This window comes from Schistocerca nitens, chromosome 1, assembly GCF_023898315.1.
Source record: "Schistocerca nitens isolate TAMUIC-IGC-003100 chromosome 1, iqSchNite1.1, whole genome shotgun sequence".
Classification (NCBI taxonomy): Eukaryota; Metazoa; Arthropoda; class Insecta; order Orthoptera; family Acrididae; genus Schistocerca; species Schistocerca nitens.
In genome coordinates this window covers 593,709,177-593,723,862 of record NC_064614.1, presented here as the reverse complement: position 1 = coordinate 593,723,862, position 14,686 = coordinate 593,709,177, and the positions used below count along the sequence as shown (strand labels likewise).

The window sequence follows — 14,686 nt, the reverse complement described above, 5'->3', positions numbered from 1 at the left end:
TGATTACTGTTTATTGAGAAAAAACGAAGCTAGCGTGAGCCGTTTCAGGTACGTGAACGGCAATTTCATTGAGATGTGATACCGCAGACGACTCCAGTGGCTGTACTCTGCAGGTAAAGTGGCGGACAAGACTTTATAGTTCCCTTCAAACACTGGATTGCGCTTAGAAACAGAATGGTCACGTGATTTTAATTTCCGGTCAGTAAACAGTCAAATGCTTACTGTCGCACAGTGACAGTGGTATGCATGTGCAAGTTTTCTTTGCTTGTGGAAGCGCTGCTCGGAACAAATTTGATGTGACGACGAATGTACTTGATTATGTGAGTATTAGAAGGAAACGTACGTACTCGTTAGTCGTGTTGTGAAAACACACAAAGTGTACATTGAATAGTGGCAAGTACGTGCAAGTGTTTCTGATAGCACAGCCTTCCTGTAAGTCTGGTCGTGCATGTATCAGCGATATATGGAACCAACATTTCATTTGTTAGGATTTACCGAAGTGTCGGAAATTTTTTGTTCTTTTTAAAGCGGAAAAAACCTGTATCGAACAGTTTTAAATACGCTTCACATATTGTTAAGGGCATGTTGTGGATCAAATCGTTGTCGAAATTTAATTGTTACGAGGTTCTGAAATGCTGCACGCAAATTTTGATTCAATGAGCGACCGTGAAGCAAGGGACTAAGCACAATTCATGTTTTGTAATGTATTAGCATAGTATGTAATTCCATCTTGAATATCATCGTATGACAACAACCGGATGAACTGTGCCGTTGGTCGTATTTCACAAGGTGCCCATTGCCTGTATTCATGTGCTTTCAAAGTATGTTATTAATAATTTATAATATTAGAATAAAAGATCAAACCAGTAAACATTTTTCATAGTAGCTCGCTGAATGGAGACTAGTCCAACATGTTTGATTCACGTCTGCAATTTTAAGCTAAATGCCTTTAGTAATGTCGTTTTCAACAGCCTCTACAACTTTTAAAATGTTACTATTATCAAGCTGGTACATTTTACTATTCTTGGTGTGAAATTAACTTATGACGTTCTACCAAAAACGTATCTTTGAGTCTGGGTATGAAAGGTTTCGAAGAAATTCTTGGAGCTGATGCCATACTGTCTATTCAGATCAACGTTTCAATCATAGTGGGCTAATGTGTGCACTGAAACTCAAAGGGTCAGTTGCGGTGTTTTGGTTATAAAGAAACAGCATTTTTGAGTTTAAGGGCATGCAGCGTATTACTATGACAGTTTTCCTGTCAGTTTGTCATATGTTAGCAGTGAGACTTTCTAGAATTATTCTGGTGTATTTTCAAGTACTATGACCCTTCCTTGTCATAATAATATCCCAAAGTTTTAACTGTACCCAATTTACCCCTTGGATGGGGGATCTGGGATATAAAGTGTACTAATCAAGTAAAACATACTTTAATGTCTTATTATGCTACAGTTACTGCAACGATAATTGAGAGTACATCCTTAAAACCCATGTTGCAGTACAAATGTCTAAGTTTCCAAAATGTTTAATGCAAAATCAATAATGTGCGTTACTTGACAAGATAAACAAATAATTAAATTTAATACTATTCAAGAAAATTTGAAATATCTCTGTTTAAAATGAGATACAAAAAAATCTTCCAACTTATTGTCCTAAATTAATCCATTCTGTGTTACACATTTCTATGAATATCGAGTAATTGCCATCACCCTTACACCTGGATAAAAACTTCACTTAATATTGGTTTCACTTTTGTGTGTGTTTTAATTTTATGCTCCATTACTATCTTACCACATTCACTTTGGTAATGCACTGAAGCCCATGGTCCTATTATTATTTCTGAGTTTGAGTTAATTCATGTAGCTTCATTACCTCTGCCAGTAAGTCTAGTGAAGACTGCCTTAGTGTGTTGTATGGAATGTTGAACTTTTTAGCTGCAGCAGACACACATCTCTTTTGTTACTACTTCCCCGGCCTTCTCAACATCACTTAAGTCATATGTGATGTCCTTTATATGCATGTGGCATGACCTGGAAAGGCAAACTAAGACCATTGTCCACCATAAAGTGCAGTTATACCAAAATTACTCCACATTCATAAAATGTTATTTACTAACAAACTATTAGTGATATATTACTAATTATATTAAAATTGGGTTTAAAGCATATGTGATGTATACATAGTTTCTTACAGTATCTCAGCTGGTTTCTCAGCTGCATCCTTTCAACTATAATTGTATGTCTTTACTGCAATGTTAAGAAAATGAACATTTATTTCAAAATCGCAGTCTCACTTTTGCCAACAGAACTTACGGACACCATATTATAACCACCTGTTAAATGTGGACTACATATTAGAATTGAATACGTATGAGGATTAGATTAACAATTATGAAAAAATTGTCATTTGCATCCAAATTATCCCTTCTTGCTGGGGATTTTAAAGTCCTCCCTACCCTTCTCCTTGGGCATTTTAATGTCTGTAACTTCATGTAGAGTGAAGCTGCGACCACTGACCTGAACGGGATTGTTGAAAACGTGCTAGCAGGGCTCGATCTCTGCCTCCTCAACACTGGAGCTCCCACACACTTTAGTGTGGCACATGGCACTTTTTTGGGGTCGACAGAAGCGTCCGATCCCACGCGTCGGCTTTGACCCATGACGTAAGGGTGTTGTCGTGTGTGACGTCATGACAGCGCGGAGTTTGGTTTGAGTGGGGCTGCCTCCAGTTCTGTTTTATCTTATTTTATTTACTTTTCTGATCTGTTCTTTCTATCTCGCGAGATTTTTTTTTAGAACCACTTATTACTTATTTTAATTATCTGTTTCCTCCAATTTCTGTTTTAGTTTATTATATTTATCTTTCTGATCTGTTCGTTCTATCCCGTGAGATTTTTTTTTTTAAAGACAAAAAACACTAATCAGCTACTGAAGCATCTTTATCTTCTATGGGTTGCAGGGGTTACGACCCCTGGGGAGGTGGGTGGGTATTCATGCATGGCTGTCTTCACTTCCACGTTGTAGCTACGCAAGGCGTCTAAATTTGTTTATATTTAGTTTGCCCCCCACCCAAAACACCCCATTTCCCGCACTTGTCCCGTTAGTGTCATTAGGCTTCTTGTGGAAAGTGTGTGTGTTTGTTTTTGTTTCCGCCATATTTGTGACGTCATGGGTCAAAGCAGATGGGCTGGATCGGACACTTCCGTATTTCCCTTTTTTGGCCATTACTCTTTCCATCCGTAGCCCTGGATTCCTCCCCTCTGTTCAGTGGGGAGTTCACGACGATGTGTGCAACAGCAGTCACTTTCTGATCGTCTTATCTTTTCATCAGCATCATTCATGTGGATACCCTTCCAAGTTGGCCTTTACTAATGTGGATAGGGATGTCTTTTCTTTGGTCGCCATTTCTGCTGCTGCACCACACAGTGGCATTGATCAGCTCTTTTGAAACTTGACGGGTGCCATCCTTTTGGCAGCTGCTTCAGTGATTACTTCTTCCTCGGGTTGTTCTCGACAGAAGGCTGTCACTTGGTAGACCTCTGAAATTGCTGTGGCTGTTGGTCTATTACCATGTCCTTCAATTCTACAAATGGTATTTATCTCTGGACCACCTTCTGGCCTTTAAATGGCTTTGTGCCTGGTCCCGTTTAGAAACAGATTTGATGGGAACTGTGTGTTGCTGCCATAGAGCTGCATACTCACTTGTTGCAGGTATGGGCAAAGGTAAGGCACATTTTTGGCCTCTGTTCTCGTACAGGTGTCCCAGAAATTTCCCAGAATGGTGTTATCCTTGCCAGCCTGGACTCTGGTGCTGAGCATTATGCTCGGCATTTTGCCAAGGCCTCAACACTGGTTCACTGTCCGCCCATGTTCTGTTTTCTCAAACTCTGTTTGGAACAACTCCCCTTACCTTTTGTTCCCTGCTGCCTAGAGCCTTATAACTCCATGTTTAGAGGGATTTTGCCAGCACCTTTGCTCTCTGCCCTGATATGGCTTCTGGACCAGACTTTGTCCACAACCAAATTTTTCAGTGAGTAGCCAACATCGTATACTTGCCATTTTTAACCATCTGCGCAGTGAGGGGAAGTTCACTTCTCAATGGCAAGAAAGTGTCGTTATTCCAGTTTTGAGATCGGGTAAACTGCCTCTTCAGAAGGGCTGCTGTCCGAACAGTTTAACCAATGTCTTCTGCAATTTACTTGAATGTATGGTGAGTCGAAGGCTGTATTGGATCCTTGAATCCTGGGACACCTTTTTGGCTTCGATGCAGGATGGTTTTCACCAAGGCTGCTCTACTGCAGATAATTTAGTCCACCTGGAGTCGACTATCCAAATGGCTTTTGCATGGCATCAACACCTTGTTGCAGTCTTCTTCGATACGCATAAAATTGATGATGCTATATGGTGCATCTACATCCTTGGCACCTTACATGAGTGGAGCTTCCGTGACCCACCCACTCTTAAATTTTATCTGGCACCTTCTTTCATGTTGCACTTCTCAGGTACGGGTTGCTATCTCCTGTAGCACCTCCCATCTGCAAGAGAATGGGGTTCCGCAGGGTACTCTTCTGAGTGCCCCTCTTTTTAGTGGCTGTCGATGGTCTGATGGGAGCAGCGGTGCCTATGGTGTCCACCCTTTTGTCTGCTGATGATTTTTGCATTTATTTTTGCTTGTCCGTGATAGGCATTGCTGAACGCATACTGCAGGGAGCAATATACAGAGTGCCTGAGCTGGTACCTTCCTCTATGCTGATTGGTCCCTCTGTCTGGAGTCCAAGAGGTGTGGACAATGACCTAAGGCAGGTGAGTCCCACATGAGGGTGGCCTTCCAGCAGGATGGATCACGACATTAGAGGTGCTGGCAATCATGGGGGATTTGGCTGCACCCTGTTACCTCCTGGTGGCATGCACGGAAGATGGTCACAGTTTCACTACATTTAACCCATTTGTTATTCAAAAGGCTGTAGATGCCATTGCCCAGTCTTTTGAAGTCCTGCTCTTGGTTGCATAATGAGACCTCGCTTCTGGAGATGGATAGTGCTTTTCAAGCAAAGAAACTGCTTAATGCAGTACTTCTCCACACCGCACTCTGAATTCCTCCCATGATGTCATAGCCACTCGGCTGCTTGATGGTTTACCAAGGCTGAAACAACAGCCTGCCTCATTGACCAGGGAGTGACTGCAGTTCATCACGTCATAAAAAAGGTTGATAAAGAATTAGTGCCAACCTGCACTCTATTCCTCACATTTGACCATGTTGTACTTCCATCAAAAATTACGGCTGGCTACGTAGCTATTACTGTCGGACTGCATATCCCAAATCCCACGCATTGCTCTAAATGTGAGTGCTACAACCACACCCGTGAATCTTGTGAAAATGCAGCCAAATATGTAATGTGCGGCAGGGATGCTCATGAGGGTGTGTGTCTGCCTCCTTCCCCTCACTGTATCAACAGCAAGGTTAACCATCCTGCCTCCTCCCACGACTGTCCAATGAGAGAACCGTTCAGGAGATCCGGGTGAAGGAAAAGGTTCCCACTCACATTGTTTGGAAAATGATGGCTAACCGCAAACGTTGTACACCACCGTCTGTCAGTTATAGTACCTACAGTTCTCACTACGCCCCGACCTATGAAGCACATGGCTGTGTAGACCTGCAACTTCCAGTTTAGTGCCATGCTTGTGAAATCATCCAGCTCCCAGGTCACACTCTCATCTTCACCTGCTACAGGTGCATGCCCTACCAAGAAACCTTCGCTAGGTGCATGCCCTACCAAGAAACCTTCGCCTGCACCAGCGAAATTGTATGATTCGCAAATAGAAGCACAGAAATCTAAAAAGGATTACTCTCATGATGACTTTCTGCGCACATCTAGCCAGCTAGCATCTAGGTATGCACCTGACAAATGGCATGATTGTAAGCAGTCAAACAGAGGCATGCGATCTTCCCCTTCTCCGCCTCAGTGTTCTTCTTGCACGGTGTTACCATGCGATACAATCACTCGGCTGACCTCAATTTCACTGGGACACACCACAAACAACCAGTCTGCTGGCCAGCTGAAGGCAAATGCTGACGCCCTCTGTCAAACTAATGGCCAGGATCCTCCAGCCTCTGAATATGGTCATTGTGAACATTTGAATTCTGGCACTCGGCAACCATCATAGTGACTTCCCTGCTATTTGACACTTCTCCTATCATCAGATATGATTATTCTCCAACAGAACATTAACAGCATCAGATCCAGTAGGGTTGAGTTTACAGCTCCTCTTGCGATTATACATACCAGTTGTTTTCTGCTCCGGCTTGTGGGTAAGTCGTGTTGCTCATTTGAGATGAAATATATAGTTGCACCATTTTCTTGCACACCGAGCTTCAAGCTATTGCTGTCTCTTTTTCCCTTCCCAGTTTGACCTTCTCTCTTTGGGAACGTCTACTCACCCTCGTCTTTGGCTGTTTGCAACTTATTGTTCAACTTCCTCCTCCCTTTCTGCTGCTTGATGACTTAAGTGCCCAACATCCCCTATGGGGCTCTCCATGCTCCTGTGAGAGAGGCTCTCTCCTGTCAAAGAGGCTCTCTCCTATATCTTCAGCCAGCTCAATCTTATCTGTTTGAACATGAATACATCACATATCTTCCCAGTTCCATCCCTTTTCCCTCTTGGACCATATGATCTGTACTGCTCAGTTTGCTTGTTGTCTCGAGTGGTCTGTTCTCTCTGACAAACACTCAAGTAACCATTTCTCCTGTGTCATTCGTTTGCTGATGCCTATCCAATCTGTTTGTCTAACCAGCTGGCAGCTTTCTGAAGCTGACTAGCAGCTCTACTCCTCATTGGCCACTTTTTATGAACACCATTTCTCCTGCATTGATGGCCAGATAGAATATACCTTACAAACACTATTCTCACTGCCATGGAGTATTCCAAACCTTGCACCTCTTCCTCGCAGCGATGTGCCTCTTTCCCCTGGCGAATTGAGGCATGCCGTGATGCAATCTGCACATGGAGACGAGATCTCTGCGTTTTCAAACGCCATCTTACGATGGTGAACTTTATCCGTTTTTTCGTACCCTCTTACGAGTTTGGGCTGTATCTAGAGCTTAGCTCTTTTCAGCCATAGGTGCTTGAATACTGTTGGAACTCCATTTATTTATATTATTTGGAAAAAAATTATATTTCCTGTTTTTACTTAAAATATTAATTATCCAGTTCAATAACAATAATTCTTCAGTAACTAATTATATGTCTTCTATTTCTATCTGTCAATACATTCTTTATTTTTCTTAATCTACTTCTTCCTCTTTTCTTCTTGTTCCTGAGTGGAAATAATGTTATATCCCGGCATTCGCCTTACGGTTTGGGAAAACCCCTCTAAAACCCCACCTGGGATAATGTATCTTATATAATGTTTTACTTTATTTCGTATTTTTGACTAAAATCTCACTTAATTTTTTTTAAATTTTTTATTGTGTGACTGACAATTGCACTTCAGCTTTCATTAACTAAATGTCTAATATTATTAGAAGGTCCAAGTGGAATTGTCCTATCCAATTCTTCATTAGTCTCCCTAATACATTGCATGGAAAATTGAAATGCATAAATTCTTCTTTTAGTGTTTTAGTTGTTAGCGTGTCAGAGTGAAGTCTATTCATTCCTATATTGCTGACAAGCTCAATCAGTTGGTGCTGTAGCGGTAATATATTTACTGAATTATATATATCTTGATTTGTAGTGTAGAGACTTGACCTAATAGCGATTCGTAAGATTCTTCTTTCCGTACTTAAAATTCTTTCTGTGTGCTGTTTACTTGCAATCCATACTGGTGCCCCATATTCCAAAACTGGTCTTATAAACGTTTTATAAGTATAAATTAATGTACTATTGGGTGCTCCTGTTATAAGCCCTCTAATTAACTTTAGAAGTCCGATTCTTCTCCTTACCTTTACTAGGATATTATCTATGTGAGGCTTCTATGACAGTATTGCGTTCATTATAAGACCTAAATAATTTGCTTTTGGTTTTGGTAAAATTTCTTCTCCCCAGAGTTTTAACTTTACTTTATCTGGTGTTTGTAATTTATTAGTAGTAAAATTTCTGTGTCTGAATATCACAAATTGACTCTTGTGCGCATTAGGTTTAATGTGCCAGGTACTGAGCCACTTTTCTAATTTTGTGAGGTATTGTGTATTTGTATTATTCAATTCTTCGGACGTTCTCTCATGACACCACTGTATCATCTGCATCAAGTGTGAAGCCTTCATTCCAATGTGTAGGCAGTGGAATATCAGCTGTATATAAGGTGTACAGCAAAGGTGAAAGAATAGCACCTGTGGCACCCCGGCTTCTGGAATGAACGGACTACAGAGTTTATTATTAATCGATAAATATGTAGGTCTATTGTTAATAATAGTGCTAATTAGTTAGATAAATTGAGTTGGGATACCAAAGTTGATAAGCTTATAATATAATCCTAGTCGCCACACTGTCTAATGCTCTTTCTGTATCCAAATATAAGGCTGATGCACAATCTGTAATATTTAAGGTCTTAGTAATGCTAGTACATATTCTGATAATCAGATCTATAGTTGAATGTTGTTGCCTAAAGCCTGCTTGTATGTCAGGTATAAGTCTGTGGTCTTCTGCAAATTAATGCAATCGTCTGTTTAATATGGATGCAAAAGATTTTCCAATAGTTGACAAAAGTGTTATAGGACGATAGGATGTTGGATTCTTTAATGGTTTTCCAGGTTTTGCTATCATAATTACTTTTGCTGTTTTCCATTGTTGCGGTATTTGTTTTAATTTTAAAACATTGTTGTACAAACAGTGTAATATTCTAATTTTTTTTTCACTTGGTGCTGCTCTAACATGTAGTCTGCTAATTCCATCCGTTCCAGGTGAAGTGTTTTTGCCATTATTTATTACTTTATCTATTTCTTCTTCTGTAATTTCTTGAATCAGTGCTAATTGCTCTTCATTTAAAATTTCTGGGGATGTTAAAATCATTGACATTTCTTCATCAACTTTTTGTTTATACGAATTATTAAAACGTGGATCCTTAGGTATTTTATGAGTTTCTATTAGAACTTCTCTAAAAATTTGTGCTTTTTCTTGACTATCTGTTATTATATTCCCATTATATTGTAGTGGAGGCTCAGTGTTTATTTTATCTCCTATAATACGTTTAAAAGTCTTCCAGAACTTGTTTGATTGTTTGTGATCTAACAATACACACGTTTTTGGCCATCTTTGCGAGTGAAAATTTGCCAATTGTCTTTTAAAAAGCATATTCAATCTGTTACATTCTATTCTCAATTCTTCAGACTGAAATCTTTTTAGCTGCCGATATATCCTTTGTAGTTGCCAAAATACTTTCAGGTATCCTTTCTAGATTATCTTTTATTCTTTTTACTGAAACACTTTCTATTCCGCTTGTTTTATAGCTGTTACAATGGCATTATATTGGTTTAATTCTTCAGTTGTTGTTATATTGATCACTTCCGGTATATTTTCATCAAGCAATGTTTGATATTTTTCTTGATCCATGTTTTCTAAATCGTATGTTTCTTTAGTACTTTGTTGGCTTTTAATAGAATGGTACATTGTAGTTCTTACTAATAGTAGTAAATGATCAATAGCAATACTTTTGCCTATCCAGTGAGCAGTAAAATATTGATGTATATTGTTACTAGCCTATATGAAATATGATCGGGTATTGATGTACCTCTGTGGTTTATAAAAGTGGGCTCATCATTGTCGACTCGTCGAATATTAAAATTTGTAAGGATAGACTCTAGTATTCTACCATTTGTATTTGTTGCGGAATCTCCAAAGGTATTAGATCTTGCATTTAGATCACCCATAATGATAAAAGGTCCCAGATTTGTCATACATTCAAAAAATTCTATAGGTAACCTGTCCTTTGGAGGGATATATATTGTTGTTAAAAAGATAAATTTCTTAGTTCTTGTTTGTGTCTTCAGTATCACAGCTTGTACATTTTGCAAATTGTCTGACAAATCAATCCTAACTGCTGGAAAATTTTTGCTTTGTGATACTGCTACTCCTCCACTAACATTCCTTTCACTAGTATTAGTATCATATCTATGACATATAAAATAGTTGATCTTTATTGGATGCTCAGATGCCTTTGTCTCTGCAACACCAATCACATTAACATTTTCTGACTCTATAAGATGTTCTATTAAATTAATTTTCGATAGTATACCATTTACATTGACAAAGGCAGTAATAGTTTCTCTAACAATTACATAATTTTCTCGGGGATCCATTTTTATATACTATCTGCAAAATTAGAGCTGGTTTCTACTCTTTAAAATATTTGTTTTTAAGTACTGTTAACTTTTGGAGAAGGTATTTCTTCTACTTGTATATTTCTCTGTGGACTATTCTTTTCTAAAGGTGGCCATTGCTTTGGTGCCAACTGTAGTGCTTCTTCTATTGTATGTAATCGGTCCTGAAGATTGTTTATGTGGATATGCATGGAGTTTAAGCTCTGTGTAATAGCAATCTTTCTGTTGAAAAATTCCTTCACTATATCTCCAATGGCTGTTACTATTTTATTCTTCCTATCGGGTAGTATATTGATCAGAGCTGTAGTAACTGCTCTAAGCAGATCATCTACTTGAACATATTTTTCATCAATGTCAGCTTCCTTTGTAACTGGTGTATTGATACAATGCACTTTGGCAGTTGTCAATCGATGCGGCCTCTTTTGGTCTCTTAGGACATCTAACATCGGTTGCTAGGTGGTCATCACCACATGTCTGACATTTTGGTTTTTAGCTGTGCAGCTACTTGTAAAATGTTGGCCTACACATTTGCCATATTTTGGTGGCTTTGTGCAGTTATTAGTAGAATATTCGAAGCTATAACACTTTACACGTTGTACTGGTTGTGGATTAGGAAGCTTTGAAGTTTCTCTTGTATGTACCTTCCAAAACATCTTCAAACGATTTTTTAAAAGATAATCTACTGTATGTTGATCACGCTTAATCACGTGCATTTTTGCAATTTCCTTTCCTGTTTCTTTGGATTTCATTCTAACTACCCTAACAAAATTAAGATGTAGTTCCTTGAGAACTTCTTCGGCATCATTGATTGTAACATCAAAGTCAACCTTTGTTATGACAACACCCAAACTTGGAACAAAATTCCCGAAGTTTCTTTGCTGTTGTAGCCTAGGATTATAATCGAGTCTCATTGGTTCAACTTTCATTTCTGGTCGGAAATTTTCCTTTAGTTTTTTGACTATTTGTTCCTCAATATTTGGGTTTTTACTGACAAGAATAATACTACCATTTCGACTGAATTTTGTCAGTTATTTCTTGTGCCATATTTACTTGTTTTAATTTAGTGCACAATGTCTTAGTTGTTTCACCTTTTTCTAAATTTGAAATGCGAACTGCATGCTCATGATCGGTAAATTTTTTTGTAATTGTCTCTTCGTTGTCAGACTCAATGTCTGTTAAATAGCTTTTTTTCTTCAGTTTCATTTGGGTAGTGTAGCCCTGTTCTTCGTTACCTTGAATAACTATGTTATATGTATGTTGATTGTCCTCTTGAATGGTGTCTGTAACATTTGTGTGTTGCTCTCCATTTTGGCCAGTGACTGTTAGATCTTGCTGTATGCTTTCAATTGGCTGTTGTGTTAGTATTTCTTCATTAGCTGTCTCATTTTCGACTAACTTGTGTTTGCGTTTTAGTTTTTGCATATCTGTTTTCTTTGTCATACTAGCATAAGCTGAAGTGCTATGTCTGTGATTCTACTCGTGGATTATTCTTTGCCCTGTTCTGTGCCTTGGCCTCTGCAAACGCGGGCTGATCTGACATGAATGGGGCCTGGCTTGCCAATTCCCTATTTCCGGCTGTCCGGAAACTCGCCTATTGAATAACGGATACAGATGCAGGACACTACAATTTTGCGTAGCAAATAAATTTGCTAATTTGCTTCAACAGGCTTTGCGAGACTGCCTTGCTGTGCGAGACTTGCCGTTATAAACAGCAATGTGCACAGTGTTGCTGCATTTTCAAGGACAGTAGAATAGCTAGTTGGCTTTCTGTTCAAAGTTCTATTAACAGTTTTACTCCCTCTTCTGTTGTTTGGGGTAATCTCCGTTGGCTTTCAGGAACCACATTTAGACCCTCTTGATATCTCCAACACCTTGGACCAATATTTTGCAGACATTTAGTGTTTCACCCACAACCGTCCTGCCTTCCTCCCTCTGAAACAGGCGATGGAGGCAAGGATGATATTTCTCGTCCCAGAGTCATGGGTGTTACAATACTGCTTTTACTATGAGGGAGCTTAAACATGCACACTCTTTGTCCCAGTTATTCATTCCAGGACTGACGGCATTCACATTCTGATGTTGCAGCACCTATCTACTTCAGGGCCTATGCTTTCTCCTCGATACATATCAATGCATTTGGACAGATGGCACGTTTCCCATTCGCTTGCGGGAGGCCATTGTCATTACCGTACCTAAACCTGGTAAGGACAAACACCTTCCTTCCAGCTTCTGCCCAGTGGCCCTCACCAGTAGCATCTGCAAAATGGTGGAACATATGATTAATGGTTGGCTGATGGAGTGACTCGAATCTCGGAATCTTCTCACAGATGCTCAATGTGGATTCTGTAGGCAACACTCTGCAGTCGATCATCTCGTCTCCTTGTCAACTCATAATATGAACAATATTTTATGGAAGAGCCAAACTGTGGCCGTTTTTTTTTTTTTTTGGAGAAATCATATGGCAGCTGCTGGAGGACAGTTATCCTCCATGTTATGTATGAGTGGAGCTGCTGGGGTTGTCTGCCCCTTTTTATCTGGGAATTTTTAAAAGACTGTGTCTTTAAGGTGCGTGTGGGCTCGGCTCTGTTGGTCACTGTTATTCAAGAGAATGGGGTGCCTTGGGGTTCTATACTCGGCATTGTATTATTTGCCATAGCCATTAACCCTATTATGGAGCCTCTCCCAACGGGTACCTCAGGCTCTCTTTTCGCCGATGACTTCGTGATCTATTGCAGCTCGCAACGAACCTGTCTACTTGAGTGGCATCTTCCTTGATGTCTTGATCATTTTTACTTGTGGAGGATCAACAGTGGCTTCCACTTTTCTGCTGATAAGACTGTCTGTCTGAACTTCAGGCAGCACTGGGATTTTATTCCCTCATCCCTACATCTCGGCCCATTCCTTCTTCCCTTCATTGACACAACGAAATTTATGGGACTAATATTTGTTAGGAAACTCTATTGGTCTTCCCACATCTCTTACCTGGCAGATCGTTGTACTCGCTCCCTTTAAAAAGTTCTACCGGTTTTATGCAGTATCTCGGGGGGAGCGGATTGGACTGTCTTCTGTTCATACTGGTCTCTTGTCCGTTTGAAACGATTACGGGTATATCATATATTCATCCACAAATCCGTCTTTCTTACATTGTCTTAACACCATCCACCATTGTGGGATATGTTTAGCCACTGGTGCCTTCTATATTAGTCCCATTGAGAATCTTTATGCTGAGGCTGCTTTGACAGCTTTGCTTTACCCTCCCTGCCACATTCTCCATGGGCACGAGCTCTTCACTGCCCTGGCATTGTGCTGAGGTATGTGTTCATTTTGGATTCCATTCAGTTCCCAAGGACACTACTTGTGGCCTGCTGTATCACAGTGAGTGCCTCGCACTTCACATGCGGCTTAGCGACAGTGTCTTTGTCTACATCGATGGTTCCAAGGCCAATCATGGTATGGCGTGTGCCATTGCATTTGGCGATGATTCTTTTAAATATTGACTCCTTGACCAGTGCTAGATTTTTACCATGGAGCTCTATGTTCTCTGTCAGGACGTGTGGTACATCCGGTGACACGGGCTTGCAAATTGTCATCTGCTCAGATTCTCTCAGTGCTCTTCAGAGTCTTTGCATGCTGTACTCAGTCCGCCCTCTAGTACAATAGATCCAAGAATACCTCTACTCACTGTGGGGGGAGGCAATGTGGTATTCCTGGTCACATCAGCATGCCATGGAATGAGGCTGCTGATGCTGCAGCTCTCCTCCCTTGGCCTGCTAGTCATTCTGTTCCCATGGATGAACTTCGTGTCACTGTCTGTCGGCATGTAGTATCACTTTGGAGTGCACAGTGGTCTTCTCTCCAGGGAAACAAACTCCGCGACATTATACCTCTCCCAATAGCTTGTCGACCTCCTCTCAGCCCACAGGTCGCGAGGAGGTCATTTTAGCCCAGTTGTGTATAGGACATTGTTGTTTTAGTCGCTGCCATATATTAACTGGTGACCCTGCCACACTCTTTGCCTACTGCTCTCGACCCTACATAGTGTGCCACTTTCTGATCCAGTGCCCATTTTTTTATGTTTATGTTAACATCTTATGTTTGCTGTCTACTTTGTCAGATGTTTCAGGAGATGACACGTCTTCTGTTGATCGTGTCTTACTTTTTATTTGCTTCAGCTGCATGGCAAAACAAATTTCATCCCCCCCCCCCCCCCCTTCCCCTGCGGGGACCTCCACCATCTCAGTTATGTTTTGAGAAATATTCCCCAGGGGCATCCTTGTCCTTAGCTGCTCCTATTTAAAGTTGTTTAGTTGGGTTTTAGTCTTTTTTTGCCTCAGGTTTCTAGTTAGTAAGTTTTTTTTTGCATTACATATGGGC

The 14,686-nt window shown here is 40.3% G+C and overlaps 1 protein-coding gene across 5 annotated transcripts in view; it reads left to right on the top strand.

The window, feature by feature from the left end:
* The first annotated feature begins 202 nt into the window (after positions 1-202).
* The window catches only part of LOC126256060 (exonuclease mut-7 homolog), a 227,486-nt gene continuing 213,002 nt past the window's right edge, over positions 203-14,686 (top strand). The window contains exon 1 of one of the 5 annotated variants that reach the window (XM_049955452.1): positions 203-320. The gene's annotated coding sequence lies outside the window, so the exon portion shown is untranslated. Of the gene's footprint in view, positions 433-466; positions 822-14,686 lie in introns of those variants that run through there. The other 4 variants (XM_049955454.1, XM_049955455.1, XM_049955453.1 and 1 more) reach the window with 4 other exon arrangements.